This window comes from Emys orbicularis, chromosome 2 (assembly GCF_028017835.1).
Source record: "Emys orbicularis isolate rEmyOrb1 chromosome 2, rEmyOrb1.hap1, whole genome shotgun sequence".
NCBI classification, from domain to species: Eukaryota; Metazoa; Chordata; order Testudines; family Emydidae; genus Emys; species Emys orbicularis.
In genome coordinates this window covers 233,660,392-233,687,175 of record NC_088684.1, presented here as the reverse complement: position 1 = coordinate 233,687,175, position 26,784 = coordinate 233,660,392, and positions in this window count along the sequence as shown.

The following is a 26,784-nucleotide window of genomic DNA, read 5'->3' as shown; positions in this document are numbered from 1 at the left end:
ATAAACCATTACAATATGAGAAAAAGCAGCAATACCTTAACAGTACACTGAAATACTAAGGGATAGATCCAAAGCCCATTATAGTCAATGAAAAGATTTCCATTGATTTCAATGGGCTTTGGATCAGGCCCACTTTTGGGAGTGAGGAAGAATCAAAGCTGAGGAGTGAGCATGAAACTTGTTCAGGAAACAGCCATTTGCAGGCAATGCTATTACTCATTACTAAAATGCTTCAGAGCTAGATGCTGTATAAACTGGATGCAGCTCCTTATCGGTACCTAGGTAACTTATACAAAAGATCCACAACATGCACCCTTTCGAAAGAATACTTGAACTAGGTAAACATCCTTTACAATCTGATCAAAAGCATCTCTCTGTTCTACAATCTATGATGTTTCTAAGGAGGTTTATTTTTAGAAAATTTACAAATGAAAATTTAATTGCGGCATTCTTGTAGGTTTAGTCTTAACCAAGACTAACATACAGTCTTTCTGTATCTAAAACAATGTGTTAAAGAAGCAAAAGTGAAATAATTATCATACAAGTTGCTTCACCAAACATATGGCAATTGGGAAGAAATCTGGACTAACTTTTCAGGCTGTATCCTTTCCTTTACATTATAGTTGCCAGTAGCAGGGTGTTTCTGGAAATGCTGTCATTTTTAATCATGGCACACAATAGGTGTCAAGTTTGTTAAGATAACCCATTGAATGACAAGAAAAGAGGTAGTAATTTAAGACTATATTTGAAACATCTGAGGCTCACAAAAATGATTAATAATTTTAAAAAATGACATATGAGTTACAGTTTCCATAAACTAGCACCTATTAAATTGATGGGCCAAATTTTTCCATGGTATAATGCCAATGAGTTCAACAGGAATTCATCTGGCCCATTGTTTTAATGCCCCTTCAGGACATTAATCTAACTGAAAATGAACATTCAGAGGTTAAATAGGCAAAACCAAGGTGTGTTTCTCGTGAAAATACACTATCAGCCAGTTCACAGGTCAGATCAAGGACTTTTCTCCAAATCCAATATAGTTTTTTGTGACCCAGAGGCCCATGGGTGGTTCACTACTCTTGTGTCAACAACTCTTGTCAGATCTGACATGCTCATAGACTCATAGACTTTAAGGCCAGAAGGGACCATCATGATCATCTAGTCTGACCTCCTGCACTTTGCAGGCCACAGAACCTCACCCATCCACTCCTGCTCAATACACCTAACACATTGTCATGATATATGCCCGAAATTGGCATGTACTATAGCATTAGAAAACTAATAACTCACTGATCATTAATATTCATGTGTGATGTATGTACAAGGTGTGTATAAAGAGTTATGGATATGTGCTAGACTTAAGATCTGAAAAAGTGTTTGGCAAGCAATGCATAATCCCAGACTGCCCTAGGCTACGTCTTCACTACGGGGGGGGGGTCGATTTAAGATACGCAAATTCAGCTACGCGAATAGCGTAGCTGAATTCGACGTATCGCAGCCAACTTACCCCGCTGTAGGGACGGTGGCAAAATCGACCTCTGCGGCTTCCCGTCGACGGCGCTTACTCCCACCTTCGCTGGTGGAGTAAGAGCGTCGATTCAGGGATCGATTGTCGCGTCCCGATAAATCGATCCCCGAGAGGTCGATTTCTACCCGCCGATTCAGGCGGGTAGTGTAGACCTAGCCCTAGACAAAGCAATGTGTATTTGCTTGTCATCAGGCACAGATAATGAAGGCATATTTACATAAAAAGGTAAACAAAGCCATCAATCTAGTGAGTGAGAGAGTATCTTGCGAGGGTCTGAACCTCAAATGATAATTAATTGAATCAACTGATTGTATACAATATTACCATACTATAAAAGTGTATCAAGTAAGGTCTTTTCTGAAATCTAATGGCACCCGGGTGATTGAAATCATTGTGAAATGTATGTATTCATACTAAATCTGGAAATATGGATATTTAATTATATTATGCTTTATAGTCTCTGAATAAACACAGGGAAAAACAGGTTTCTCCCAGACATGAGGGAAGGGAGCTATCTACCCATCTCCAATGAAATTAAGCAAAAAGTGTGACCAAAAACAATGGAAGCCCCATTTATATACGGATCAACAAGGGGATGGGAAATCCACAGGAAGGGAAGAACAGCATGAGCTCATCCTGAGTCTGGGGACAAACGAGTGAGCTTGGGAAGATATAAGGAGAGAGAAGAAACCATCTTGGCATCCATCACTGGACAGACACAAGGGGCCAGAGCTCTTGCAAGCTGAGAAAGATGGGTCCTTCAACCAAGGGGGCTGAAGTCTTTGGGAACTGAATATAGTGAGAAACCTGGTTAGGCAAAGATCTTTCACCTAGGAAGACAAGGGAACCCAGGACCTTGTGCTTCTGTGGAAGGTTCTGACTGAGAGAAAGTCAGCTATGGCTGGAAAGAAAAAGATTACTAAGAAATCTACCTTGAACCAAGTATGTAAGTCTTAGCCCCTAGAAAGCATATTCTACTTTTATTTGCTTATAGCCATTTTGTCTTTATCCCTTATACTTGAACTCACTTAAAACCTCTCTCTTTTTGGTTAAATAACTTGTTTTACTTTTATTCTAAATAAACCCAGTGCTGTGTTTGAATGGAAGTGATTATTAACTGCAGCGAAAGCAACAAGCTACTGTACTTTTGAGCAACGGACCTCGTGACTCCTCTGAATGTTTCAGGAGAGGGCCGGACATTTTAGGGCAGATAGTATTGGGGACATTCAGAATTGGGGGGGGGGTGCTGGGGTCACTTGGCTAGGAGTAACCTGGGCTGTTGGAGACCAGAGTGTGGCTGTGGTGTAACAAGCAGGCTGCTGGAGTCGGTATTGCTGAACCAGGGCTGAGACAGACAGACATGGCTTGTCTACACCATGCAGCTTTTAGCGACAAGGCTGCGTCGACACAACCTTATCGCTAAAAGTCAGCGTGTGTAAATGCTCTTTTTTGGTACTTTGTCGGCACTTTTGCCGACAAAATGCTTCCAGCCCCGTGAGCAGCGTTAGCTTTGTCGGCTGGAGAGCGCTTCTGCCGACAAAGCCGCGTTCACACTGCCACTTGAGTCGGCAAAACTTTTGTCTTTCGCGGGGGTGCTTTTTTAAGTACCCATGAAAGACAAAAGTTTTGTCGACAACTTTGCAGTGTAGACAAGCCCACACTCAGCACATGCTTATATGCTGGCTGGGAGCGTCCAGACAGGAAGCTAGAGCAGCAGAGCATTTTAAGGCACTCAGGGCTACAGGACATTGAGGACAAGCAGTGACACAACCTCTCACTGGTCTGAATTGCACCCCAAACCGTGACAGTTTTTCACTCATCTGGTCAAATGTGTATACTGATCAATGTCCTTGAAATTAAGTGGCAGATTTTATGCATCATTAAAATAATGGTAATAATAATGGCCAACATTTAATAAAACCATACTAAAGCAACAAAATGGGTGGCATGGTTTTCAACGGTGTTCAGTACCCAAAGCTCTCACTGATGAGCAGATAAACTGCAGGTGCTCAGCACCTCTGAATATCTGGATTTAGGTGCCTATCCTTAGCCCCGGGTGGATTCTACAGATTAGTCCTCCATGATTAGTCCATGGAGATTAGTCATCCATGGTAGCTGTCTCTGTGACTTCTGGGGTGAGACAGAGGGTAGGCTGGGGGAGGAATGAGATCATGACCAGTGAGTCTGCAACAACATAGAACTACTAGCTAAGCTCCCTCTCACCCCAAGAAGGCAAGTGCAGGGCCATGAACACTGCTGTTGCCCTGACATTTCAGTAGCAGCTGTGGACTAACTCCACAGGGAGGGGGGGTTACATAGACAAAATACGGACAAAGGGCGCAATATGAAAAACAAGGTGACTGAATGGTCACTTTTCCTTCCTTTTTAGCAATTTTGTTTCCTTCGTCTTACATTTTTACTCTACTTTTTATTTATTTATAATGTAAACTACAGACACTGCCATTTCCTGACTTAGTTTTAGAAAAAAAAAAAGTAACACATCCTCTAACACGTCTGACTAGTTTGCTTTTCCAACTGCTCTGCTCAGGTGCATTGAAATCCGTGTATGTTATCTTATACCCTCATAAAATTAGTTCAGTTTTTGCTTTCACCTATTGGGTGTGAAACTCAATACTAAAAAGTCAAAACATCCACAACACTGCTTTTCTTATCTCTATGGGCAATTAGTAGACACCTCCAGAGAAGGGTAGGTTTTATTATAGCTATCAGTGCAAACCACACAATTCAGGGGCACTTTGCTATAGAGTTTATATTCCCAAGGGACAACTATGTTGCCATAGAAAGCAAGATCCTTTGCAGTCAAGCATGCTTGACATTGTTTAAGTTAATTTTAGCCATTTGCTCTCTTCATAAATCTGTAGTTCAGATTCTAAATCAAGCAATCTGGATTAAATCGATAACTGCTTTATTTCTCAAGTTGAAATAAGACTCACCACAGTAGCAATCTCTATTGTAACTTCATAGCTGATTATCATCATTCATATTCACACTGAAGTTAGATATTCCCAGTTTGCATTTATGACCAAGCACGCTTCAGAGTAATGTATATAAATTGAGTTTTATTGATCATAGAACATCTGCTGGCACTTAAATATGTGGACATATAAGCATGAACATAAGCTTTGCAAGTTTGCATTTTCTGATGCTCATAAAATTATAATTTATAATCTAGTACACTGTTTTATGTTTTCTTTATCACCTTCATAAAGATAAAGTAATGTAAGCAGAAGTTTTGGATTACAAAACCATTACAAGATTGCAATCTTAAGGTTTTTGTGATTTATGGAAGAAAAACTTCATTATTTTTCCCTTACATCTGACACCATTTAATTGCATTTTGCCTGCTGTGGTAGAAGAGATCTGCCAAACCATAACTATTGAAATTAGATCTGGAAATGTTATGAAAAACTATTTTCTTACAGTACATTTATTGTTAAAGTTAGTGAGCAAACCAATTTTTGAAGATTTCAGAATCTGGTCAAATAGTTTTGGCCCCAGATTTCAAACAGATTGATTAGTTGATTTTGACTACAAGCACCTAGCCAGGATTCTAGGTGGAGGTGTGGACCCATGTATAGTCACATGCACTTTGGCACTCATCTGACATGGGCAACTAACCCCTTCAGTGAAGGCATGCAGCTCAGGGAGTTGCTCACACCTACGCATGAGCAAAAATAGTTACCCTGACTTGCACATGCACATCAAAGGAGGCAACATGCATAAGATGAATGCTCATAATAAGGCCTGAGCAATTATGCACCTGCTTGAAAATTTGGGTGTAAGTAACAAAAAAAATGTACCTGGAGATGAAAGGCCTTGTATCTAATTACTATTCTCCAGAGCTATCAAGTTCCCTCTCATCCACCTCCAAAATTATAAAATTATCTCCCTTTCATTGCACAGTCAACACTGAGCTAAGACAATTACCCTGGCTGAATGTCAAGTTCTCTAAGGCAGTGATTTGAGCACCTCCGGGTTTAGGGGCCAGACCTTTAGCTGGTGTAAATCAGCATATCTCCATTGATTTCCACAAGTCTACTAGTGTAAACATATTAATAATACCTCGTTCTTTTAATCAGTAGATCTCAAAGCACTTTACAAAGGAGGTTGATATCATTGTTCCTGCTTTACAGATGGAGAAACTGAGGCACAGAGCAGTGAAATGACTTGCCCCGGGTCACCCAGCAGACAGAGCCAAGAACTGAACCCAGGACTCCTGAATACCAGTCTAGTGCTGGACCCACTACTTTGATTAAGCATGTGCTTAAGTGTCATGTTAAATCAGGACCACAAAGATTGCTGAAAGATAGTGACAACTTTGCAGTAAGGCCCTGAAAAACACACCAGTTGTGTGCAGCCTTGGGGGACTGGAAGTAAAGAAGGCAGAGGAGGTGTAGGGAAGGAGGCTCAGTAAATAAATGTAGGAAGCTGGAAGAGGACAGTTCACTGAAATGAAAATTAAACCTAAACACTGAGGGGAGGACGACACACCTGATCTCCAATAGTGAGCACAACTCTATCCTTGATTTGCAGACGTACAATAATTATGAAAATCTAGCCTATGCTGATGCCCCAAAGTATTAAAGAACTGAGTTTTTACTTTCAGTCAATATCATGACTATGCTGACAAATCCCTTCCCTGGCCCTCCTCCCTTTCATCCAGAGCCTAGCTACTATTTACTGGGAATTAAAGACTGCACCTTTATTTACAATAAAACAAGCTAGACAAGTTAAAAAGCATACAAGTGTGGACTCATGCACCAAGGTTACAGAGTGCATCACTAAATTATCAGAGGGCAGCCTTATTGACTTCTGGGAATAATATTTCCCAAAGGAGATTGCCTCATTCCTCAATGGGGAGTGGTGGTGAAATATAGGATATAGTCTTTTGAAATTGCTCTCAATATTTCCCCAATCCCCATTAATAATAATACCACCTAGCTTTACAAGGGAGGTCAGTATCATCATCCTCATTTTACAGCTGGGGAAACTGAGGCACAGAGCAGGGAAGTAACACTTGCCCAAGGTCAACTGGCAGCAGAGCTAGTAATTGAACCTAGGTCTCTTGAGTCTTAGTCCAGTGACCTATTCACTAGGTACTCTTGGATTACTAGGGCTTGGCTCCAAGCAAAAACTGAAGTAGTGACTGAAGCCTTTGGAACAACTGACCCTGCACATGTGTAGACCCTGAACCTATGGTGGAGTTAGAGAAATCTCAGTCTCCTCTGGAAAATATAAAGGTGTGCACATGATCCTAAACAGGAGTCAGAATCAAAACTTCGCTTCCTTTGTTTCTCTTTCTGACCATATCAGAAAACATCCCAGCAATTTACAATATTTATTTCATGTACATATTTTGTTGTATTCTGAGTTATTAGTCACAAAATAACTTTTTAAATAGTTATAAGCACTCAGATGTTCCACAAATCCTTCCTTTTTTTTTCTGCAGCTCCTAAAATAAATAATAATCTCACGTGTCTTCAGGTTCTATCATCTCCAGGTTCATAAATGCCTTGCATATCCTGTTAAGCCAAAAATGTGCTAAATTTCTTACAGAGAAACAAGAGAGCAAGATCCCAAGAACTTCCAATCGAAATAAATTCCTTAAATTCCATATGCTCATCATGTAATTTTTTGTAAGGCCAAAAATATTCTTTCACCGTTTTGTAGGGCTGTGAGTTGAGATACAGTTTCTATCCACATATAAATGTCCTATTTACATGGCAGTTTATTGCACTGGCATACAAACAGGGTTTAGGCACACATTTTGAACAGACAAGTCCTATTTTTCATGTCTATCAAAACTAGTGCTTGAAAACATAAACAGGTTCAGAACCAAATACCACTTGGATGTTTGTAAAGTACATTCCTCTGACTGTGGCTGCTAAACCTTTTGGGTGATGTAAGCATTCACATGTTAAATAGTTCTGACTTTACAAGGCAACTGTATTAAGTCTGGTGTAATATCCCATGCCCAAAGCTGTATTTATGCTCTCAAAATTCCCATTGTCTTCAAAGGGAATGATGGCTATAGAAAGAATGCAGGGCTGAGCCCCTGACAGGTCAGTGTTCAGCTGAAAATCTTATTGATGAAACAGAACTATCTGTAGACGTTAATGGTGCTATTCAGTAACAGCTAATAGAATCAAGTGGGAATAATTCATCATCAATTTATTCAATGCATCAGGGGGTTTTTTATGCTTGCATAATGTCTGCATGCAGATTGTGATTTCACCAGATATATTCATTACCTATATTTACTCACTGAATGTTTGTTTTTGAGGGTTTTGTTCCTTTTTTAACTGATTTGGAAAAGTTCACTGCAAGCATTTAAGAGTATATATATTTGAAATTCAAACTGTGCTGATCACTTTTGATTGGGCAGAAAAGTAACATGGTATTATTTCTGTTCCCTGATTGTAGGAACATAACTTGTAGGCAAGAGTTATGAAGAAGCCATTAAGGCTTCGAATCTCTCAGCAAGAGGCAGAGCCGGCTCCAGCTTTTCTGCCGCCCCAAGCGTCAAAAAAAAAAAAAAAAAAAAAGATGAGCGGCGGCACTTCGGCGGCAGCTCAATCGCGCCACTTCTTCTGCAGCAGTTTGGCGGCGGATCATCCCTCTCTTCCTCTTAGGTGGCAATTCAGCGGCAGCTCAAAGAGGAAGACAGGGAATGAGGGACCCGCTGCTGAATTTCCGCCGAAGACCCGGACATGCCGCCCCGATACCGGACGGAGTGCCACCCCTTTGAATTGGCCACCCCAAGCACCTGCTTGCTACGCTGGTGCCTGGAGCCAGCCCTGGCAAGAGGGAGCAGTTTATAGAGCAGTAGCAATAAAACATGATCAGGGAGCTTTAGAAAACTATATGCTTCCCCCCACCCCTTTCTGGGTCCATAGGCCTTCTTCAAAGCATCATCCTTAGTGAAATCAGGCAACCCCAAGTTTTGTTGGCTGGAAAAAAAGACAAATTCCATTTTTACTCCTTTTTTGCAGTGACATAAAATAATTGAGAGTCTGATTCTGAGGGGTAGATTCAGACCCTTATCTGGTTCATTCAGCAATGGGTTTTGAAAACCTTGTACCTGTGCTTATGTCAAGCAGTGTTCCATCCCCAGGCCAGGTGGAGTCACAGGGGAAGGGTTAAGATTATGGAATGTACAATGTGATATTTTACATGTGTGTATTTATGAGACTATAAAATTGAGGGCATTTGAATACTGTAATCATTAATTTTCATATTTTAAATGCTTAGGTTCTTGCTAACTGTAACATTCCTTTGGTAATACATCTATTTCAGACTTAATGTTAACTAGAAACTGTAACTTAAAGGAAATGGAGATTTTTGTTTAATTTCCTTGGCTTTTAAGAAGATGGGGGTAATGTGGAATTTAGGGCTTAGCAATGTCTCTACTCCTTCTACCACCTGTAGCAGGTGTAATAGCCCGTGGGGCATAAAACACACAGATTTAGGAAATCGGCAGGCTCTGTATCCCCCTTCCCAGCTGCTCAACAATGTGAAGTTTTGAACTTTCATGCGGGCTCTGGTAGAACTAGCTGAACTGAGTAATGGGCTTACAGATTTGGGGATTTTTTTTTTCAAATAATTATTTTTGTCTACATTGTTTTCATTATTTGACCAGCTTTAGTCTAACCCTAGCTCATGTTGTTTTATGAGGGTTTGGAATTCTAGAGAGAATGTCAAAGATTTCTCCATGCCAGGGGAATCCCCACCTGACTGTTTACAGCATCTTCAGAGCCTCTTTATGTCACTAGAGCAATGCAAAGCGGCCATTGCATGGATCAGGATAATTTTAGATTCCAGTCGAATTTCCCAAATATGTCATTTTTCAACACCCTAATTTAGAAATGATTTGCCTTTGATCTTTCAAAATAAGTATTCCAATGTACCTGGAACCTGTTCACTTTTTAACTGAAAATACTTTTCAAAGTTACAAGGGACATGAAAATGACTTTTGTTGGAATTCTGGCTAAGCTCTATTCTAGGCCTGCTGATTAATTGCTTCATAATCAGGGTAATTTATTGACCTGTAACTCAAAAACAGTTTGACCTGTTTTCTTAAAGAAGTATACATATGAGCAAAATGAAATATGGGACACAATTTTCAAAAGCACCTAAAAGACTTATGCTCCTAAATCACTTTAGTGCCAGATTATTAAAGATATTTAAGCACCTACAATCAATGACTTAGGCACCTAAATACCTTTACAAATCTGGCCTTTAGCACTCTAGGGCTCAATGAAGCTCAATGGAACTTAGGCTTCTAAGTCACTTTAGTGCTTTTGAAAATTTGCCCCATATGCATGTGCCCAAAGCAAGTCAGTGAAAATGAGAAACAACTCAGGAGTCTTGACCACTAGGCCCTGGTCAGGAAAGCACTTAATGTGCTTAAACATTTTCCTGAATAGGGACCTTAGTCCCATGCTTGAAGCACTAGGCAACACTACCTCCCATTCTTACTAAGAGAAAAGGAATTGTTATTATCTAAGTATGTTGCATTAGCTGAGAACAAAAGGTGGAGTTTATCTAAATCATATGGGCACATTTTATTGCATTTTATACAACTGAGGCCACTACAAATGCTTGCCATGCTTCTTTGCATATTTTAGTTTCCCGAAGCAATTTCCTCCGCCGGTGCGGGGTCTGGGCTGGGGCAGGCAGTTGGGGTGCAGGAGGGGGTGTGGCGTGCAGTGCTTACCTTGGGCGGCTCCCGAAAGTGACCCGCACCCCCCTCAGGCAGCAGCACCTAAGTGGGGACCCGGAGGGGTCTCTGTACTCCGCTGCCCGCAGGCACCACCCCCCGCAGTTCCCATTGGGCGCAGTTGGCAGAGTCAGCACTGGGGGCGGGAGCAGCACGTGGAGATACTGCTCCCCAGGGGCTGCAGGGACATGCCGGCCGCTTCCAGAAGCAGAGCAGGCTGGCAGAAAGCCACCTTAGCCCCGCTGCGCTGCCAGTGGTGGCGGTGGGGGCCCTGGACCCTTTTAAATCACCTGGGGGCAGCAGGCGGGGCCAGGGGGACGCTCCAGGGGAGGCACATGGGGGCAGCAGGTGGGGCCGGGGGAGAGATCTGGCCCCGAACTTTGGTGGAGCCGAGCCTCCGTGCTCTCATATTGGTGGAGCACGGACACCATGGGCCCATAAAACTCACCGCCCCTGTCTGTCACGCCAGTTCCCATTTAGGGGGATAGATTAGAGCTGGCTGGAGATAACCTGCCCTTAAGTGGGGAAGCTGAGACAGCTGCTGCCTAATTAGCCTGGGGCTGTATAAAAGCCTCAGGGGAAGGAAGCCAAAGGGGGAGCAGAAAGAAAGGGAAAAGGCCGGGACTGGAAGCAGGGAGGTAGCGCTCCCCTCCCACTGACAGTGAAGGGCCAATTGTACACGGTGAAACGGTGGTTGGAACAAACCTATGAATAAACTGCACCAGTGGTTACTAACCCCAGGGTCTCAGAGTGACTTTGTGGATTTAGCAGAGGTAGGAGCCAAGGGGGCCCTGCTGTGCTCTATTGCAGTACTGTATCAAGCTCAAAAGCCAAATCTTCATGCCATTGAAATCAACAGTAAATCTCCCAAGCATTAGGACCTAATCAATCTCCATGTCTATTTGCAACCAGCGCTGATTGTGGTGGGTTTTGTAATTTGGACACACATCCATTAGGAACTGAATAGAGACTCCCAAACTAATTTCACAGAGAACACTGAACCACCATCCCATGGTAATCGTTTTAAATCAACTGCCTGCCGGAATTGGATTTGAACAGGTAATAGAGAAATGAAAGGGTATACAATCTATTACCAATTCCCTGATTAGTACAATCCCCCAAACCTTATTTTGAGATGTTGAATTGTGCTGCCGCTTATATGTCTATGCTATCCTCCAGTGAGAAATTAGCTGCATACAGTGGTACAGGTAGGAAAGTGTGAGATCATGAAAAGAAGACCAGTAGTCAAATCCAGAGCCAGGAGGTGCAATGGCTTGAATCCTGATCCCAGGTCTAGCCCCTGGGACCAGTTGCACATGAAACTTTTTCTCACTCTTATAAAATATTTACCAACTCCCTTCCTTTGCTGAACAGTCATTTATCCACAAATATCAGCTTAAAAGTAAAACTAGGAAAAGAGCCTGTGATTAATGAAATAGGCTGCAATTCCTCGGTATCTCACTCAGGGCAAGCTGAAGGGAAACTCAACTGGGGAAAGCGCTAATTAGAGGATTGCAGTCCAGATTCTCCTTTACCCTGCACTGTATGTGGTCATTTACAACGGTGCACTAGAGTTTTCATCTAGCTGAGTTTTGCACTGGCATAAAAGATTACACAAAGCCTGGGGCCAGAGAATCTGGCCCAAGAGACTTTTAAAACCTGTTTTTAAAAAAAAACCATGAGAATTACTCCATGACATGACTTTATTTTTCTAGCCCACTTCATTATACACCTGGCTAGAATAGAACCACTGTCGGACATTGTATTTGTTACCAAATAAAAGTTAATAGCTGCCATATATTTGAAATCAATCCCCTATTATCATTATAGATTATTTATATAATGCTATAAGCATACGTGTTGCTATATTAGGGTTGCCAACCCTCCAGGATTGTCCTGGAGTCTCCAGGAATTAAAGATTAATCTTTAATTAAAGATTATGTCATATGATGAAATCTCCAGGAATTTGTCCAACCAAAGTTAGCCTACTATATATATATAGGGTTGCTAACAATGTCGAACAAAGTGCCAGTCCTAAAGAGCTTACAGTCTAAAGGCACAAATGGGTACACTACAACAGAGGACAAATACAAAGAGGGTGTGGTCATTATTGCTAGAATCCAGACCTGGACTCAGGGCCGGCTCCAGGGTTTTGGCCGCCCCAAGCAGCCAAAACAAAACAAAAACAAAAAGCCGCGATCGCGATCTGCGTCGGCAATTCGGCGGGAGGTCCTTCGCTCCCAGGCGGAGTGAGGGACCGTCCGCCGAATTGCCGCCGAATACCTGGACGTGCCGCCCCTCTCCGGAGCCGCCGCCCCAAGCACCTGCTTGAGAAGCTGGTGCCTGGAGCCGGCCCTGCCTGGACTGGCAGATAAAGAGGCCCAAGCAACATATTTTGATGAGCCTACATAGAATCGTCCCAATCAAGTTTTCTGATCACTCTTTGTCCAGTCTGAACCAGGAATCCAGAGCTGCCTCCTGAGTCTTAATCATCCTTTCCTCTGCCCCCAGCCCAACCTCCCTTCTTTTCAGGCACTATCTTTTGTGCCATTCACAAAATTCTACCCTGAATCCCCTACATCTAGCAGAACATTGGGGTATAATATACAAGGGCAAAAAAAAAAGGGAAAAGTAACCCTGAAAGTGAGACATTTCAGAGACTCCATGAAGTCCACAGGGACTTCACTGTTGCTATCATGGAAGGCACTCAGGTGATAGAGTGTATACTGCTGCCCAAGACAGACAATTCTACACCAATGGCAGTGGTAAACTAAGGGGAGTTATGGCAGAATGTTGTGGGCCACTCAGAAGATTGATGTACACACGTACAAACATTTGCTATGTGCACATGTACAAACATTTGCTTTTTTTGCAACATTTTGGCATCTGACTTTACTAAATGAGAATATCAAATCATTTCCCCCAGTATCCCTTGCTTTTCTTCCTCCTCCTTTCTCTTTTTTGTTCCTTTCCACCAGTCTTCCTTCCTTCCTACTATAAGTTGTGTTGCTTTTCCTTCACTATTTTCCATGTTCACTCCCCTCCTGCCTCTTTATTATCCCCAGTCTCTTTCCCTGTCTCCCCCTGTACCTCTCCTTCCTGCCCAAACTCTAGCACTGTCTCACCAGTCACCCCCACCCCCACATACCGGCACGGTGAGCTCGCATTCTCAGTATCACACCCTCTGTTACCCACACACTGGTAACTCCCAAACTTCTCGCCCATACTTACGCTGGTGCCCACATACTCCACCCATCACTCACAGGCCTAGGGACCTTCTCATCCCTCCTCAGCCCTGGATGGTCATTTCCTCCCCCCTCAGGCCACCATATGTCAGGAAGGAGCTCTGACTTGGGCTCCACTTGTTCTGCTTGATCTGAGATCAGAGCAATCAGGGCTCAGATCAAAGCTCCCACACACTGTACCAGTGCAACTGGCCCTGTAGATCATGAATGAGTCTGGCCCATTAGGCGAATACCTGATTGCCCAGCAACCCAGTCCAGGCCTGCTGGGATGCTTCAGGAAACAAGAGTGCTTACAGCCGGTTTTAGGGAGAGGATTGGCAGCTGGCACCTGTTAGCCAGGAGGTCATGGGCGGCCACCATCTGCCCGGGAGCAGGTTGGCAGGGGGAAAGTTTTTGCTTTATTATGCTCCATGCAGGTTCCAGGGTGGCTGAGGAAGCGGTATGTGCTATTCAGCTTCCTGGGTTTATCAGTAATCTCCCTGGACTCTAGAGAGATTACTGATGAACCCAGGAAGCTGAGTAACACATACCACCTCCTCAGCCGCCCCGGAACCTGCATAGGGCATATCAGAGGCTCAGGTTCTTCTTTGGGAAGAGACACTGTCAGACTGTGGCTTTTCCCAGGCGGCTTGGGGTCTGGGGAGGTGCAGTTCAGCTGTGGGTGGCCCAGGGCTCCTCCAGGCAGGTGCAGGGGGGTTCCTCAGGCTGAAGGGGGGCACTCGGGGCTCTGGCCTGGGGGGACACAGGCAGAAGGGGCAGAGCCAGAGGCTAGCCTCCCCGAAGGGGGGCTCCACCTGCCATCCATGTAGGAGGTGATTTCAAGCAGAAGGGTTGGCGTGAAAGAAGGCATGAAGCCAGGAGTGGGCAAAGGAAACAAAGGGCACAGTCCTGGAAGATTTGGGGCAGAGCACAGGGAGTGGAAGGGATGAAGGCAGAGAGGAGGGCAGAAACGTAGGCAGGTGATGAGGTAGAGAGAACTTGGAAAGTGACACATGCCAGTTCTCTTGTTTTTCATTATAGTCTTTGTTTTGTACATTACCGACGCAGCGTGTTGAGAATGTAATTGTTACATTTCCTAAGAGGCGAGCACAAATGTCAAACTCTGATTGCCAGTGTTGAAACACTACAAATTGCATGCATCTGGAGGCATGTCAAACCAGATTTGTTTTGTATCCACCAACTTCCCAACTCACTTCCCTCTCCTGCACTTAGTCCAGAGAGTTGTTACCAACATATCTAGTCGAGATTTTCAAAGCAGCATAGGAAGACATGTATCTATATCCCCGAGACCGCTTTGAAAAATGTCAACCATCTATAGATCATCTCAGGCATTTTAATGTGCTCATCACAGTATCTAGGTGCCAGCCCAGTAAAAAAGCACTAGAAGATCATGACTGGAATGAGGAAATCTGGGTTAGGAGGACGCTGATTTAGCATCCCATCCCAACCCCATGACAGTCTGTACTCTGGGGGAGTTAAAGCTCAGAGATGGAAGAGCCTTGTGGGTTGCAGGCATTAAATGACCAGGCCAAGCATTACACTTTCCTTTTGGAATTCCTCTGTCCGTGAAGCATTCCAGCAGACCTGGACTGGAGACTGCTACAAACAGCTTTTAAACCTGTAGTAGAGTTCATTTGGGCCAGAGGCCATAATCAGCTCTTAATTACATCATGGTAAATCTGGATTAATTCCAGTAAACTCAAATGAGTTATTCCTTATGTACAACACAGTAACTGAGAGCAGAATCAGGACTCAGGGGTGCAGCCATGAACAGCTGTTTCTCCCTGCTAAGGCTTATCTCCATAATAAAGCAAATTTAGTCTGAAGCACTAGAGTAGATGCACCCAGAGCTGGTACTGAGCCCAGTCAACATGTGCATTGCCTTGTCCTCTTCATGACTTCCCATACAGAAATTGCTCACTACTTTGCTAACAAACTGGTGACCTTTAGGCACTTTTCACAAATCCTCAGAAAAGTTGACAAACCAGTTTTGGTTGAAACTAGGTATGCAGCATAATCCCTACTCACTGCAGCACAGAGGCTGGAAGAGGTAAAAGGCTTGTGTATTTTTGGCTCACAAAGGAAACAGGAAAAAACGTTGTGTACCTGCAAACATGCCCAAACCTTGTTCCCAGAGCTCAATCACTACACTTGCTAGGATGTAGCTCTCAAGTGAAAACATGTAAATGTTTCTCAGAGCTTGAATGAAAACGGCAACATGGCTAAAACACTACATTCTGCTCATACAGACAATTGGGTACTCTTACTACCACTGAAACACCACTCCTGGAACACCCAAGTGACTACAGGAAGCTGCTACTCAATGGCATCTTTTTTGTAGTTGTCGGTGCTGAGTAGGCAGGTTATTTGTCTTTCATTAGAGAATATAAACTAGATCTAATCTGTCTGATCAGTCATGATCAGCATTGGGTTCATTAACTCATCAATTTCATGTTCTGACATGATACAATGTTGTAGTGAAGACAAGTTCTAAGGCTCAGAGCCTGAAAGGGATTTAGCTGCCTAATTCCCACTGATTTCAATGGACAAGAGGTACCTAAATCCTTTGAGGATTTGGGCCTAAATCACTTGCCCAAAATCACAGAATGATTAATTTGGAGACCAGGGATTAGAACTCAGAATTAGCCCCTGGGAGCAGAAATTCCTGTGCACAGAGAAGCCTCACAGTCAGACGTCAAGTAATCAATATTTCCATCAGAGTCTTTATTCTGTGATTCATTCTGTGTTTATGTGACCCAAGAACCTCTTAATGCTGTCTGAAAAGGGAGTGCAGAGGGATACAGGTATCTCCTGATTCTGGTATATACACTCTGGTTCTCCAAGGAATGTCATGTGAGGTCTCAAATGAAAGCTGGTGTCATACTGGTCATCAGTATCATTGTGAAATGTATGTACATGTATTATGCAAGGAGTTACATATCTGTACCAGAAAATTATGTTCTTAAGCATGTAAGGAAAAAGCAAGTCACCAAAAGGTGACACGCCTTAGACCCATTCCTCCAAACAGGAGGTGAGAATCATATCGCTCTGTCAGGATGTAAATTAAGCATTGTACATTAACACAATGTTAACAAACAGATGTGATGTCAGCAGGAAAGGAGCACACAGGAAAAAACAAGCCACAGGGGGTTATCCTGTCTGGGAGTAAAGACAATGAATTTTGGGGGGGGTGGTATTTCTAGAAGGCAAAGACAACACCCTGTCACCTGCACTTAGGTAGTAAACAGACAGTGTGACCATTCATGAAAATGGAATCTCAGGCAACCTTGGTTGAAAATGCTGAAGAGGACTTTGGGTGAGATAAAATCTTTATCCTATTAGTTAAGTTTAGCCTCTAGAAAGCACGTTATGATTTTATTTTATATGTAACCATTTGTTTCCAATATTCTTACTCACTATCTCCTGAATCTCTAGTCTTAGATAATAAACTTATTCTCGTTTTCACCATAAATATATCTCAGTGCTGTGGGATTGAGCAAAATGATAATCCTGGCTTGAGTTTTACAAGCTGCTGTGTACTGTGCCTTTAGGAACAGCAGGCCTGGCAATTCTGTGAGTGTTCAGTGGCTAAGGAGCTGGACACTGCAGGGAACACTCCAAGGATTCGGGGTTGGCGTGTAGCTATCACTATCTGAACAGAGAAAGGGAGGCCTGTGCAGGCCTCGAAGGCAGCGCTTGTGCTGCCAGAGGCCTGTAGTTTCAGGGAGCTGATCACAGCAGGTACAGAGAAGACAGATTCACACTAAGGGCAGGTAGTGGTGAAGTGCCTCACAACTCTGGGTACTGTCCCAGGTTAATATTTTTATTCTACTTGTCAGTATTTATTTATGTTATTTTGGAGAGATTTTCAACTAAGAACCAATTTAAACCGAAAAAATATTTTGGGTGCCTCCATTTTTCAGCATCTAAATCGATACGCTTTAAAGGGGCCTGATTTTCAAAAAGATCTGAGCACCCAACTTCTGAAAATCAGGCCCTTTAAAAACCTGAGTCACCCAAAATCACAAGTCCCTTTTGAAAATCTTGGCCTGAATTCTTAATGTAAAAAAACACCTTCTAAAAAAGTCCTTCAGGCTGTCTTTCTGATAAAAAGCCAAAAAGGGAACAAGTACTTTTTTTTCCCCTTTGGAGATCACCTGCCTGAGGGTTTTCCCCTCCTTAGCATGGTGTGCAGCAGCAGAGCGGCTAGTTTCTGAGATGTTTATTTTTGGAGCAGCAGCAGTTTCTCTGAGTTTTATTCTGCACATTTTAGTTTCATTGGCTATATAATCTGAATAAATTAATCAACCAAAAAAACAAAAAACAGTCAATGTTTAAAAAAAGAAAACCATAATAATTTAGAAGGTTCCTATTTTCTGTTACATTTTTACTATTAAAAGTTATTAATTTTTCACCAGCATTTTTCTTCTTGCAGTCTGTTGAAAACAGTAGTGAGCTATGAACAGACTCATATACTGCTGCTCCCATGTGCAATGTTCACTGATTCCGCTGCTTCAGAGGAGATCTGAGGTTGTGGAAGAGAAGCTCAAATTTATACACACATACACATACCCCTCCTTACTCAATCACTTAGGAACAACATCTGTTCTAGTATCACCACTGTTTGTTACAAGCCATAAATAATATGTTTAAATAAAGCTAAAATCTGCTTCTTTCACCCCATTTTTACTATCTTAGCCCACCTGTTTCCTTGCACCTGTTTTTGTTTTGAATAGTTTGCACACCAGTCATCCATTACTTGAAGAAACCTCTCCCCTTTGAAGAAAAAAAAATGTAAACATTTTGACGACCTGTGTTCACAGGCTGATATCTCACATTCAATAGTGTTTTATTGGTATCTCCAGCAAAAGTTACAGAGAACATGGCAGGTACTTAAATAAGAAACAAGATGTAGTCTTTTCTCAAATGTCCCTTCACTTTAGAGGGCACAGGAGTGTTCTCTGACCTGTTGATTACTTTAACTAAACTAAAATGTCATAGTATGTCCAATGACTACAAAGTGTTTTCACACATTTTGCTTTTCTGTTAGGGATTAATATATCCCATTCCTCTCAGTGTACATATGATTGTGTTTGCAACTTGTGGCACTCTGCCAAGGCATTGGTCTGAACCTGTAATTACAGGGTTTGTTCCAGGCTAGAAGAGAAAAACAAAACTTCAAAGTATAGAGCCTACCCCAGAGTCATTCAGACTCTGTGATCCAGACAGGTTGGGCAGGTCTGTTGCTACCTGATAAAACTGTCCAGATCCAAGTCCAACATACAGTGCCAAGACTGAAACTGGATCTGGAGATTTGCATAAACCAGTGAAAGACCTGTCACAGTTGGGAGAACAGATTCTGAACAGATCCCAGAATGGTAAAATAGGCTGGGAAGCTATTAACTATTAACAGAACCTCAACTCCAGTAGTACAATTTGGCATTACACAGATGAGAACCATTAATACATCTGCAAACAATACTAATGAAAGAATTGTATCACTGCTGAGCTTTCAGTGATAATCCTTTTCATAAAGAAACATGGCCTAACATCAGGGATAGATTGTGTTAAGAAGGCTCAGGACTAGAACAAAGGAGTAAGATTCAGGGGAAAAATGAAACAAAAATATGGGTAAGCACAAGAAACTGAATGAGACAGAATAAAAGAAAAAGGAGCGAAATGCAAAGGCTTGGATTCTCCATTACTTTACACCACGTGGACTCATTTGCATCCATGCAAACTGAGTACCAAGTGTGCGCAAAACATTCCCATTCTGATTTAGTGGCATCTTACTCTCACTTTGAGTAGGTCTAAATGCCTACACATGGGGAAAGGTGGAGGAGAATAGGACACAACATGTGGCACAAGAACCTAATGAAACACAGCATATGCAAAAAGCTAGGTGCTACAGACAGTACGTGTGGAGAGAGTCTGGAGAACAACAAAGGGAAGAAAAAGAATGACAAACACTGGGGAAAGGGAAACTGAAGAGGAGACCAGTGAAAAACTGCAAATAACTAAGACAGGAAATCGTTGAAATCAATGGAAGTTAGGAGCCTAAATATCTTTGAGGATCTGGGCCCCACTCACTGCAGAAAAATGTGTGGATGCAATTTTGCCCCGTAACAATGGAAAATTATGTCTCTTTCACTGGGTTTTAATTTGTTAATTAATTGCTAATTAGAGATTACAAATTACCCAATGATCCAGTTACTGGGTCATAACAATTGTCTGCCTGTACCTCAAATAAAAAATATCATGCTAGATTATTTTAATTCTTCTTTAAAACTGAATCAAGGGTAACTGGATGGCTCAGGAGCAATGGGATCTATGGCTGAATGAACTTTCACTTCTAGGACACACTCAAACAGGGCCCAGTTCCATAGTGACCCAAGTTCCTTCCATTAGAAGTCTCCTTATTAAATGAGCTGATGGTCACAATCCAGTTTCATGATGGTCACCTCCTAAAACCTAAAAAAAATTGCTATTAGCAATCTCCGCAGAGTTACAGAGGATTGTCAAGGCAGAGACTAAATTAACTAATTACCTCTAGACTTGGTCCCTCCAGAACAGGACTGAGCAGGGCCGACTCCAGGCACCAGCACAGCAAGCTGGTGCTTGGGGCGGCCCAATGGAAGGGGGCAGTACGTTCGGGTCTTCGGCGGCAGGTCCCTCAGTCCCTCTCGGAGGGAAGGACCGGCCGCCAAATTGCCGCCAAAGAATGAAGCGGCGCGGGAGAGCAGCCGCTGATCGCGGCTCCCCCCCCCCCCTCGCCGCTTGGGTCAGCAACAAAGCTGGAGCCGGTCCTGGGACTGAAGCACACTAACAGGGCAAATGGGGGATCCTTGCACTGTTGATGCCTGGTCTTTACTATTCTGTGGACAGAGGACTTCAGTCTTCCAGGCTATCAGTCTGGTGCCCATTGCTATTAGATCTGTCCATGGAGGAATTGTGTACACAAGTGTTCCTAATAAGCTGTTTTGCATTCACATTTGTACAAACAAGTGTGATAATTGCAGTCAGACTCACAATGGCTCTTGCCTTTTGCAGATGCTATTGTTCACCCAACTTGTTTGACAATCTGGTCCTAAATTCCTATAGCAAAAATTCCATTCTACACGCAAAAAAAAGAAGACTTTTAGATGTCTACTCTTCTCCATTACACCATGAGATTCTCATGATATATTGTGACAAATATGGCAATGCTGTCAGGAGAGAAAGTAGCAGAACATGTTAAATCCTGTAATTAAAACATGTTAGTTAAAAACAAGTTAGCTGACATGCCCTATTTCCTAGACCAGACATATCTTAAGGTTATAGGAGAGGAGACACAGGGCCATCAGCAAAGGGAATATGAATAACATGGCTACAAACCTTAGGTAAGGGACCAGGTGCCCAGTGGATAGTGTAGCCACAGCCATGCATCTGCCCTGCCCCAACACCTGACCTACACACATATTTCATACCTACTAGTGTAACCAGTTCAGTTCCAGGTGTGTATTTTTTTATCATAATAGTTATAAAGCTACAACCTCTAGTGTGGACACAGTTAATGCTGGTATAAAGGTTTGCCACAGGGTGGCTGGTCCCTGTAAATGAAGCAGCACTGGTGCCCTTGTGCCAGAACAGGAGGTCCCAATTTGGCCAGCTAAGAGGGTGAGACAACACCTGGGACTATAAAGGATTGGATAGGTGGGGGAGGGGGAGAAACTACAGAGAGAGTAAAAAGAACAGGAGTACTTGTGGCACCTTAGAGACTAACACATTTATTTGAGCATTTGTTAGTCTCTAAGGTGCCACAAGTTCTCCTGTTCTTTTTGCGGATACAGACTAACACGGCTGCTACTCTGAAACCTGTCATTATACAGAGAGAGTGAGTGCAATTGATCTGAGTTAGGGCTGAGACAGTCTCTGGGGAAAGCTGCAGAGAGCCCTCTGCAGGCTTTGCCTGGAAGGAGGGAGGAATGATGAGGAAGCTAGCGGAGGGGCTAGCCTGCTGCCTTTCCTGAGTAAAGCCAGGAAAGCTTCAAAGGGCTGAGGGAGGGCTACAAAGCCAGGGAAAGAGCTGGTCAGCTGTCCTTCCTGAGACAGAGCTCCACGGCTGGAGAGGGCTGAAGGCTAAGAGCTGCAGAGGGAGATACTTGCTAGTTCTTGGAGCTGGAGCATGATGACCAGCACCACTGGGCTGCTCTGGAGAGCTGGGATGGGGTGAGGGAGGCTGGGGTTTTACCTGCCGTACTGTCTAGACTATGGCTGTGGGACTTTGTTGGAACTCAGTCTTATGGTTTATGTGTATGAGACTTTTATAATACATAAATGAACCCCACAAGGGCTATATTTATACTCAGGGAGACTGTTTGGGCTATTTCTGGGGACTCTGAAAGGGGAACCTGGGGCAGGTGCACCTGATATGCCATGGCCTGCTGCAGGAGGGTGCTCCAGGTGGAACTGCCTCATCACAGGTGCCTCATGCTGGTGTAGCTTATTCCCCTTCCCATATGGGAACAAGCTACACTGGTATAGCTGAGTTGGTACCACTTAACTATACTTGAATTGATAAAGCAGTACAACTTGGGAGACAGTTCTGTTCTGCCCTAATCCCAGTTATGTGTACTCAAGCTTTGCAATGGAGATGAGAATTCATCCCAAAGGCTCTGATTCAGGAAGCTACCTATCCAACATGCTTTACTTTAAGCACATGAGTATGCCTATGGAGGTTAATGGGAGTGCTTATGTATGTACCTTCTTGAACATGGCCTTAGTTATTTCATACATACATGGCCTTAGTCATTATGTCTTGTAAGTGAACTGTAGCGGAAAAGGCTAGAAGTCACTGGAAAAACTATAGTGTTTCATTTTTCTTTGCACAGTTATACAATCTATTTATACAGCTCCTATATTTTCAATTGATAGATGTACTAACTTTAGAGGTGATAATAAAATAAAATTGGGATTGTGCTGAGTTTTGCTCCTTTAGAATATAGGCAGAAGGCCTGAAAGGTTTGGTTTTACATTTTTCAGGAGGGGGTTTTTACTGCTTGTCTTTTACATTGAAAAATTCGAACTGGTTGAGTGCATTATAGTAAAAGGGAAGGGAAGTTTTTCTTCCCTTGGAGCATCATATATTGATTACTGCAGGAGGCAGGACACAAAATGTAGGTGTACCAAGTAGTTCGATTCCAGGTGACAGCTGTTGGGTTTTTAATACTTAGGCTGATCTTCTAAATAAGTGAGTTCCCCCATAAGGTGAACAGTGACCGCACAAGGAGAACACTTACTGGAAGAAAACAATGTTTTATTGTTATATGTGAAGGAAGCTACGAAGCTGCCTATAAAGAAATGCCTACCACATGGATATAAGATTTTTAAAAGGATGCATAATTAAAGGAATACAGTTCTTGACATGCATCTTTTTCTTAGATTTCTTGTAAATTGCATTTAGTGGCTTTAGCTGTTAAGTGAGTGTGAATTAACTTCATTTCTGCATCTAGATAAATCTTTCTTTGCATATCACAACACATTTATGGCAGCCAATCTTCTCCCATTTACTGAGTGTTTCTCTGTTTATACAGATTACATGGGTGGATTTCAAATGGTGTTATCAGTGTGTTTAGGCTAGAACTGAACTGAATCGAATCTGAAATTTGAGAAGGAACCTATTGCAGAGCTTGGGTGTGGATTATTTTCCTCCACTTCTCTTCCATTTTATATAGCACATTGCTGCAGGCAGCTATATGCTGTCCAAGTTTTATATGTTAGTGTTGTTAATTATTTATATAGCACTAGAGGGGAATAAATCCCTTTCCAAAGATGTAACAAGCGAGATCCCTGCCTCAGGGAGACTATAATTTAATACAAACAAAACTGATGAAAACAAAAGGCTCAGGCACAAGGAGGAATGAAGACAGGGCCAGAGGGTAGATTAAACTGTGCCGGCTACATGGAAGAAATATGTTTTTCAGGAAGGATTTGAAGACCGAGAAGGAATTAGTTTGGTGAAAAGGCAGGGGATGGCTGTTCCTACCTTTTCTCAGGGTACCGTTTGCTCTTGGAATTCAGACAGGATGCAAAACGTAAGAGTTGCTAATCAGATGGTACCAAGAGTGGAAGAAGGAGACAAAGAGAGCACTAAGGTGAGAGAATGGGGTGGAGTGGAAGGCCTAGTATATGCCAAGAAAGGGTTGCAGTTATGGCTTTACTGGTATGCCAGCTATATTAGATATAGCTTATACGGGGCCCCCAAAAAGTGCTTTTTCTGGCGTAGTTTATACCAGTTCAACAAATGAAAAACTATATCCGCAAAGTCATTTTTATGCTAGTATAACTACAGCTACACTCAGACTTTTGCTGGTATAGAAATGTTGCTCACGCTGCTCCAATATCACACACCACCCACATACCTCTAACTGACCTTGCTGTACCAGAAAAATCTTCTAGTGTAGACCTGGCCTAAGTCAAGCCAGGAAAAAGATCCTCAGTTGCTGTAAACTGTCATAGCTCCACTGAAGTTAATGGAGGTATTCTATCTTACACCAGCTTCGGATCTGCCCCACAGGGTAGAGATATAGGCAGGAGGAGAGCAGGGCAGAAAGGATCAGTTGTTTGAATTTAATATAGAAGAAGAGAGGAAACCAGTAAACAAGAGAATGATGTTATCAGAAGGGCAATTGAAGAAGGATGAGTATGTTGTAAAGTTCATGCTCCATACTCTTTTTGTTACACTCCAGCCAGCATTAGACACACATGTTTCATGATTTAACCTACTCAGAAAGGTACTTAATTCCTATAGTTCAGCACAACTTCAGGTAAGAAAGGAATGTCTGCGTGAGAGGGCAGCTTTAGGTCTCGCACTCAGTCTGATAGCCTATTAATATCCCTTTTGTTTACAAAACTAAATTACAAATTGTCATTTTTATACATTCCTTTTTGTAACACTCCTAGACAGAGTCTGCGGCTTTGTTACTATTCTCAAAAGACGCTAACTCACATTTATGTCCACACCTCACTGATAGGGTGATAACTCTGGGTACCCTTGGGGAACGTCAGGTACCGCATCACTACCTGCCCTTAGTGTGAAGCAGTCTTGTCTGCACCTGTGTGGATCAGCTCCCTGAAACACCAATCTCTGGCAGCACAACCACTGCCTTCTGGGCCTGCTGGCCTCACTCTCTCTGTACAGGTAGCAATAGGTATATACCAATCCTCAGAGTGCTCCCTGCAGTTTCCAGCCCCTTATCCTCTGAACGCTCACAGAATTACCAGGCCAGCTGTTCTCAAAGGAACAGTACACACCAGCTTGCAAGATTCAATACGGGACCATCACTTTGCTTAATCCCACAGCACTGAGATATTTATAGTGAAAACAAGAATAAGCTGATTATCAAAAAACAGAGATTCAAGTGACTGTGAGTAGGAAACAAATGGTTACATATAAAACAAAATTATAACACACTTTCTAGAAGAGACTAGACTAACCTCACAGCTTAACCTATCTAAAGTTTTCTCACCCAAAGTTCTCTTCAGCATTTTCAACCAAGCTGTGCTGAGACCCCTTTTTCTCTTTCTCAATGAAGGGGTCCCAGGTGTCTTCCCTGCCTCCCAAATATAGTCAAGCAAACCTTTGAACTGCACCCACCAGATAGGGTTCCCTCCCCCTGCTGCTTCTCTTGTTCTGTTAGCTTCTTTCTGAAGCACCCACCGTCCTTCAATTGCATTCAGTTCAGAGTGGTGATGGAGACCTATTATGAACAAGACAATAATTCTCAATGAACATGTAAACAAGTAGATGGATGTGCATTTCTCATCTGATAGAAACCTGTTTTTTCACCTTCGCTGGTGACCAAGCTCCCAGACCGACTTTAATAACATTTGCAGCATGTATACACATAACTCCTACAGACATTAAGTGCATCACCAGCTTTCATTCAACAGCTCACATAACATTCTTTGGTAACCTGGAATGTATGTATCAGACCCAAGAGATCCCAGTAGCCCCTCTGCATTCCCTTGCCAGTTGACATTAAGAGGTTTTTGGATCACTGACACTACATGTTCAGCCCTCCCCTCTGCCCATCTCCCTGTCAATAAAAACTCTTTGTGACTTTATCCAACCTTTGCAAAAAATTCAAAAATATCCAGCCCCTCACCTCAGCTTCCTTTCCTGAGTCCCCAAATAAACTCCACTTTTTTTGGGGGGGGGGGGGGGGGGGAGGTTTCCAGTCAATCACAACAGCCCTCCTTAGGGTCCAATTCATTAACTTAAAGTTCAAAACTAAAAGTCTTTCCTCTAGTCTTCAGCTGGGCACAGCCCAGATTCCCCTAGTTTGGTCAGAGTCCTTCATGGTTTAGCAGGCTACTCCCAGCCCTTCCTAACTGAAGCAATTCCCCTGGTCTCAGGGTCTTCCCTGCAGGAACCTCACTCACTCACTGCAGTTTTACTACAACTTCCTGCACACCCCCACACCTTACTGCAGCTGCCTTCTGTTCTTTGTAGGAAACTACCTGATTCCCCTCAGTGGGGCTCATTCTTTAACCAGGGTTGGCTTATCCCCAGGCTCTCTAGCCCACGGGCAAGCCACCGTTACATACCCTCTTCCTTTAGCAAAGGAAGCATCTGATTTAGAAACATATCTAGAAAATAAGTCAACAGCAGTGCTTTTCATACCATAAAGTTTTCAGACCATCTGGTGCATTTATGATATTCCTGTATTTTAATCTGCTGAATCTAAGGATTTAATAAAATAATAATCTAATAATATTTATTAATTATTAGTAGTATTTGTATTGCTTTACCCCCTAGGGACATCAATCAAGATACTACACAGTTTAGAATCTGAATAGAATAGAATCAAGAGTCAGGGGCACACTGTGTGAGGCACCACACACAGACGTTCAGTCAAAAGATAGTCCTTGTCTCAAACAACTCATAATCTAGATTGTGCATTTAATAGTAGTCATGTATTGCAGATTATGATGGATGTCCAGGAAACCACTTCACAAGTGAGTCTTCCTGCAAGCTATCATCAGATATCAGCATCATCATTTATTTATACAGGTCTCAAAAGTATGTTAGGCATTTGAGTGCACAATGTGCAGAAACAGACAGGATACAAAAGAGATTTCAAATCTGACATTACCAGGAGCCATCCATTAATTCTATCATGAGCCACAATTCCTCTTTGTCTCTTGGCTGTGAAAACTGCAAGATCTTGCCAGATACTACTTTGAAGGTAGTGAGTAAGAAAAAATAAGTCAATTCAAAAGCATTC